The 7,365-nt window shown below is 42.4% G+C and overlaps 1 protein-coding gene across 5 annotated transcripts in view; it reads right to left on the bottom strand.

Annotated features, from left to right (window-relative positions):
- The window catches only part of CLYBL (citramalyl-CoA lyase), a 290,169-nt gene that overhangs the window by 259,516 nt on the left and 23,288 nt on the right, over positions 1–7,365 (bottom strand). The window lies entirely within an intron of this gene.

Here is a 7,365-nt window from a genome sequence, read left to right as displayed (position 1 = left end):
TTCCTAATACTCCATCTTCCTACTGTGACTAAAATGGAGTGAGTTAGGGCATGGAGAGAATCCAGAACCACTAATTTTTCCTACTTACCCCTCATAGAACCGTCATTTTATCTGTACCCTACCCAAGAAAAGAAGATCCAAGGCATACTGTGCACAACAAAGTTAATAATATCTGCTACTACACATGAAATGTCTTACTTTAAACCTTGCCTCTTAAAATCAGAGATCTCTCTCTAAAAGGAGGGGGCCAGGAAGGTAGTAATTGAGTGATTGATACTCAAACAGCCCTGGCAAGAGGAATGGCTCAACAGTGGGGAGCAGGTGTCCCAGGTGCCAGGGAGCAGCTCCCACTGTCCAAGCAGAGTTGGCCACATGAACCTGTGCAGAAGGAACTGGAGGCCCTGCCCAGCCCAGATGTGCTGGCATCGCATCAGCTAAAGACAGGCCCACCAGGTCCCACCTCTGTTTTCAAGCATCAGGAGCTAACAGGTGACTTTTCTATATAGACCACTCAATATTTTCTTACCAGGACTTTAAGACCTTGGTAAATATTAATAATTCTATTTATGCATACATTTAATGATCTGCAGCAAGGGTGAGCAATGAAGAACAGGTTAACATAACTGCAGTAAAGTGTTTGTAAAGGTGCAGGTGGCATTTTGCTTGGGGAGATAAAGTTGTTATTTCGAAAATGTAATTTGAAGAGGCTCTGCTGAAAATATATATAAAGCTTTGAATTTCACATTACGTGAAATTCCACAATTAGAGTTAATATAATCACTCTTTTAACTTAGCAAATGTACTCTCTTAAAATTCAAACTCATTAAAAGTTGAATTCTACAAACATTAAGCACTGCTGGTCTCAAAGAATGTATAGTCTACTGGGAGAGAAAAACATTTAATCAAGTAAATGTTTAATCAACACAATGTTTAAAAAAGTGTTGTAAGAATAAAGCTGTAATAGGAACCACGCCAAGCACTTTATATATATTATCTTTAGTCCATCTGTCTCAGCAAAGTAAGCAGTAGTATTGTCACCATAAAGATGAGGAACTGAGACTGAGGAGATTAAATAACTTGCCTGAGCTCATACAGCCAGTAAATGGAAAGACCAGAATTGAGACCAAATCTGTCCAACTCCAAACCCTGTCCTCTTCCCCCAATCTTCATGGTCTCTCCAAGAGTAGGACAGAGCATTAACAAGAGTTATGGGAGGCCGGGACAGGACCACTCAGTCCAGCATGCTAGGGAATAGGTAAGGCTTCTAGGACACAGCATCTCTGGAGGTGAGAATGATTTGCTGTGTGAAGAAGTCAAGGAAGGAACACAGGAAAAAGCAATAAGTTGCGCAAAGCCAGGAGGGCTGAACATGTGGAAGGGGAGCCTGAATGGCCAGACCTGACCTCACTGGGAGATGAGGGTGGGTGGATCCTCGCATGTGGAAAACAAGGCTGGACCTGGGTAGGGGCCAGGATAGGAAGGCCTGGGCTAAAGACAGGACCTCACTCTGCAAACACTGGAGAAGTCTCAATTTGATCCTGGAAAAGGTTGGGGGCGTGGGGAGGAGGGGGTGGTGTGGATTATAAAAATGATGACAGAGAAAGGCGGCAGATTTGAGAAGGATTTGAGTCAACTGACTTTGTTAATGACCCCCAGGTACATTTCATTACGAAGACCTAATGAAACGTACCTGGGGGTCATTAACAAGGTGAGTTAAAAGGCTGACTCTCAGGCTGGTGGCTTGGGTGACAGAGCACATGATGGTGTCCTGATCACCTGAGATGGGGAACCCAGGAGCAGAACCAGTCCTGGCGCCCTCTGCAGCTGCCTGCCTTGGAGTAAGATTAAGCCAGACAGTGTGTGGGAACAGGAGTGTTCAGGAGGCCATTTTAGAGCAAGATGTGCCTTCCTGGAGCTGCCGCCTGAATGAATGGGGACGTCTGGGGATGGGGAAGAAGACCCAGCAATGGAAAGAAGGTGCCCGAGGCCAGAGAGCGCGATCTGATACCTCCTTCACAGCCTTTGTCACGTGACACAGTGTCCTACTGACAGAGTAGGAAAGAAACCCAATCCTGACTCCCAGTCTACAATGTCTCGATTTCTGTCATATTCCTTATAAGGGAGAAACAGAACATTATTTTCTCATCTTGTATCAAGTATCTCTATTTTTCCTAGCTATTTCATGACATTTAAAAATTTATTTTTAAAAATAAGTAATACATCCACATTAAAAAATATTCAAATGATTGAAAGAAGCACAAAATAATAATTTAGTCTCCTTTTCCATACTCCAAGCTCTCAATCTCTTCCCCTTTTCCACGGGAAAAACAGTTATCACTGTTAAAGTTTTCTTGCATATCCTTCCTGAAAAAAACTGAATACCTTTATACGTACTTTCAATTATACACATAGGGTCATACTATATATATGCACACAGCTTTGTACATGTAATGTCTTATTTGTTCACATAGTAACATCGCTTATTTGTTCATGTAATAATCTACGCTGAGAGGCAGTCTGGCATAGTGGTTGAGAGAACAGCCTCTGGAATCAGAATGCTGGGTCTGAATCCTACCCGTCACTAACAAGGTGTCTGACAATGAGGAAGTTACTCTGTAGCTCAGTTTCCACCTCTGTAAAATGATGTTAATAATGTACCCATTTCATAGGATTATTGTAAGGGTTATGAGTCAATGTATATAAAGCATTCAGAATACCAATTGCTATATCAATATTTATTATTATTACTATTACATGTTTACATCAACACAGATAGATCTATCTGATTATTTTCTTCATCATTTCTGGTTCATTTCTTTTTATAGATCCAAGTTATCATCTGGGGTTATTTCCCTTAAGCCTAAAGAAATTCCTTTAGCATTTCTCACAGTCAGATTCTTTGCAACAAATTCTCTCAGTTTTTGTTTAATTGTAAAGTTCTTTATTTGGGCTTCAATTTTGAAGGATAGTTTTGCTGGACGTAGAACCCTGGGTTGATATTTTGTCTTTCAATACGTTTACCTTCTACTCTCCACTGTTTCTGATAAGAAGTCTGCTGTTAGTTATATTATTGCTCCTTCTGCGCACCTTCTTTTTTTCTCAGGCAGCTTTCAAGACTTTCTTATTTTTGGATTTCAGCAGTGTGGCTCTCATGTGCATGTGTGTGTTTTACTTTATCTTGCTGAGTGTTTGTTAAGGGATCAGTGAGTTAACGGATTTCACCGAATTTGGAACATTTCTGGTCATTATCCCCTCAAATATTTTTTCTGCCCTAATCTCTTTTTTGCTTCTGGAACTCCAACTATACATGTTAGACTGCTTGGTACTGTCCCACAGGTCTCTGAGGCTCTATTTGCTTTTCTTCAATCTTTTTCTTTTCCTCAAACTGAGTACATACGACTGATCTATTTTTCAGTTAACTTTGTCTGCTACTGAGCTTACTGGTAAAAATTTCTATTTAGTTCATGTATTTTCAGCTCTTTCTTTTCATAAAATTCACAATTTTCACCATTTTAAAGTTTAAAATTCACAATGCTGTAAAAGCATCACCACTAGCTCAAGAACACTTTCATCAACACAAAAGGAAACCCCATATGCATTAAACAATCATTTCCCATTCCCTCCTCCCCCCAAACTCTGGCAACCACTAACCTTTCAGCTCTTTTTCATAGCTACTAATTTTTTTTTTGAGACAGAGTCCTGCATTGTCGCCTAGGCTGGAGTACAGTGGTGCCATCTTGGCTCACTGCAACCTCCACCTCCCATGCTCAAGCGATTTTTGTGCCTCAGCCTCCCAAGTAGCTGGGATTACAGATGCGTGCCACCATGCCCAGTCAATTTTTGTATTTTTAGTAGAGATGGGGTTCTGCCATGTTGCCCAGGCTGGTATCAAACTCCTGACCTCAAGTGATCCGCCCACTTCTGCCTCTCAAAGTGCTGGGATTACAGGCATTAGCTACCACACCTGGCCTTATTTCTTCTCTTCTTTTCTTTCTTTCTTTTTTTTTTTTGAGACAGGATCTTGCTCTGTTGCCCAGGCTGGAGTGCACTGGCATGATCTCGGCTCACTGCAACCTCTGTCTCCCATGTTCAAGAGATTCTCCTGTCTCAGTCTCCCACACCTGGCTAATTTTTGTATTTTTAGTTAGAGATAGGGTTTTGCCATGTTGGCCAGTCTGGTCATGAATTCCTGGCCTCAAGTGATCCACCCACCTGAGCCTCCCAAAGTGTTGGGATTACAGGTGTGAGACACTGCACCTGGCCCATAGCTACTATTTCTAAGTTGATACTCCCTATCTGTTCATTCATTGTGTATATATTTTTATTAAGTCTTTGAACGTATTTATGGTAGATGCTTTAAAGTCCTTGTCTATTAATTGTAACATCTCTATCATCTTGAGTTTGGCTTCTATTATCTACTTTTTTCCCATTTCTACCTCTATCTAGTGGGTTTTGTTTTTGTTTTTTTTTTGAGACAGAGTCTCACTCTGTCACCAGGCTAGAGTGCAGTGGCACGATCTCGGCTCACTGCAACCTCAGCCTCCCAGGTTCAAGGGATTCTCTTGCCTCAGCCTCCTGAATAGCTGGGACTACAGGTGCCCACCAGCACACCTGGCTAATTTTTTTTGTATATTTAGTAGAGATGGGGTTTTACTATGTTGGCCAGGCTGGTCTCGAACTCCTGACCTCAGGCAATCCGCCTGCCTTGGTCTCCCAAAGTGCTGGGATTACAGGCATGAGCCACAATGCCCGGCCTCTAGTGATTTCTGATAGGACACTGGACATGATGATTGATATGTTATAGAGATTCTAGATTTTGCACATTTCTCTGAAGACTAATTTTTGTTCTAGCAGACAGCTAACTTGGCTGAACACAAATACCAAGTTCTGTCTTCCCTATGGTAGGCAGTGGCCAAGATCTTTGCTTAGGTTTTTTCAGGCTTAAAGCTGCTACTTTTTCACCAGGTTTGCAGACACAGTTTAGTAGCCAACCAAGGATTTGTGCCATTTCATATGCAGATTTGGGTGTTTGTCCACTCTGTAGCTCCCTCCTCTCTGGGGTTTCCCTCCTAATTTTCTGACTGCTCTGCCAGTTTCTACCTCTGCCCTCTAACATCCCAATACAGTAAGGCTGCGGCTTTTGGCCACTTAATTAGCTTTGGGAGTACCTTCAGGTTAAAGCTACAAACCTGCAAACCTTATCCACCGCAGTTTGTCTTTTGAGGTAGATTCTCCTCCAGTTTCTGCCTGATTTTGCTTGCTTTCTGGTGACTTACAATAGTTTTTAAAAATACTTTGTGTGGGGCCAGGTGCGGTGGCTCATGCCTGTAATTCCAGCACTTTGGGAGGCTGAGGCGGGTGGATCATGAGGTCAAGAGATGGAGACCATCCTGGCTGGCCAACATGGTGAAACCCTGTCTCTACTAAAAATACAAAAATTAGCTGGGCGTGGTGGTGTGTGCCTGTAGTCACAGCTACTCGGGAGGCTGAGGCAGGAGAATCGCTTGAACCCGGGAGGCGAAGGTTGCAGTGAGCCGAGATCACACCACTGCACTCCAGCCTGGGCAACTGAGCGAGACTCCAACTCAAAAAAAAAAAAAAATTTGGTGTGAATCTTACAAATCTACATAAAATACAGGGGGATTAGTACAATCAAGCTATTCTACCATTTATGGGAACTGCCTTATTATTTTAACAGCCACATCATTACTATGGTATGACTATCCCTGTATTTAGTGAATCTTCAATTTACGGGCATTTTATTATATATACACACATATATATTATATATGTATGTAATATATTTATATATTATATATTTGCATATAAATTATATATGTGTATACACACACACACACACACACACACCCACACATATACATAAATATTTGGAGACAGGGTCTGGCTCTGCCACCCAGGCTGGAGTGCAGTAGCACTATCTCAGGTCACTGCAACTTCTGCCTCCCAGGCTCAAGCAATCCTCCCACCTCAACCTCTGGAGTAGCTGGGACTACAGGCATGTGCCACCACGCGTGGCTAATTTTTCTATTTTTTGTGGAGACGGGGTTTCACCATGTTGCCCAGGCTGGCCTCGAACTCCTGAGTTCAAGCAATCCACCTGCCTCTGCCTCCCAAAGTGCTGGGATTACAGGCATGAGCCACCACACCTGAACTTATTTTTATTAATATCTTTTTGGTAACGGTAAAAGAATCCTCCTTTCCAAAGGTGTCCAAAGTAGGTGGCTGAAGTGTAGTGGTTCAGCAAACATGCTTCGGAAACAGGGGTCTGGCTTCTGCTCCATCCCTTAGTAGGCATGTAAATTTGGATAAATTACTTAACTTCCCTGAATCTCACTTGCTTCATCTGTAAAACAGGCAAAAGAATATTTCCTCATGATAATATGAATGTATAAAAGTACAGTGTTTGGCATATAGAAAGAGCTCGGGAGACTGTAGTCTTCTCCAAGAATAAGAACAGGATTTAAGAGAGGGCAGAGCTGGGGTTAAGATCAACAGTACAGGGCAAGTGGGAACAAGAGGGCTCAGCTGGAATGGGAGGTCACAGGGGAAAGGTGAAAGAACAAAAAGAAAGAAAAAAGAGAGGCCAAAAATAATATGTCTTTATACTAGGTAAGATTTCATCAAACGCTTTTCTTATTCAGAACTACTTTAGTCAAAACTTGTGAAATAGGCAAAGTTCATCCTTGCCAGCACTCCCCTGCCCCCAACTTCTCCACTTTTAGCACTTCTCTGAACCCTCTGGTGCCTGTGTTATAAATAGTCATGTTTTTCAGGGACTGTACTGACCAGCAGCCCTACTAAAGAGCCTTCTTCAACTCCAGGAACACCACTTCTCACAAAGATGTTAATATTTGCATAATGAGTGACTCCAGAATAAACAGAAAAGAGGATTTTTTTTAAAGGAATGGATTTGAAAGAGGCATTTGACAATTTACCAGGATGATATCTCTCTGAAAAAAGCATTACTTAAGGGGCTTACATGACAGTTAAAAAAGAAATGCTCCAAGCTGCTTCTGAAACAGAAGATGAGGCTTTGTATCCAGTATCGAATGTGCTTCTGCTAGATGAGAAAAATCCACTTCCAGCTTAGGCCCCCATCCTCCCAGGGGTGCAAGGCTACCTAGGCAGACAAGCTACATCCAACTAACTTCAGGCACTTCTCAGATCTGGTAGGGCAGGGGTGAGCAGAGCCTCTTCGACAACACAACTGAAGAAGGCCCCATACCTGGTGACTGAATAGGTCCATTGGCAGAGGTCACCCTCAAACCAGTAAATACCATCTCCAAGGAGAGGCGCTACAACACTGTGAGATCCTCACAAGAGGGCAAGCACAACATCTCCTCC

The sequence above is a fragment of the Pongo abelii genome, chromosome 14 (assembly GCF_028885655.2).
Source record: "Pongo abelii isolate AG06213 chromosome 14, NHGRI_mPonAbe1-v2.0_pri, whole genome shotgun sequence".
In the NCBI taxonomy this organism is placed as follows: Eukaryota; Metazoa; Chordata; class Mammalia; order Primates; family Hominidae; genus Pongo; species Pongo abelii.
The sequence above is the reverse complement of the archived record's forward strand: the minus strand, read 5'-3'. Positions and strand labels throughout refer to the sequence as shown.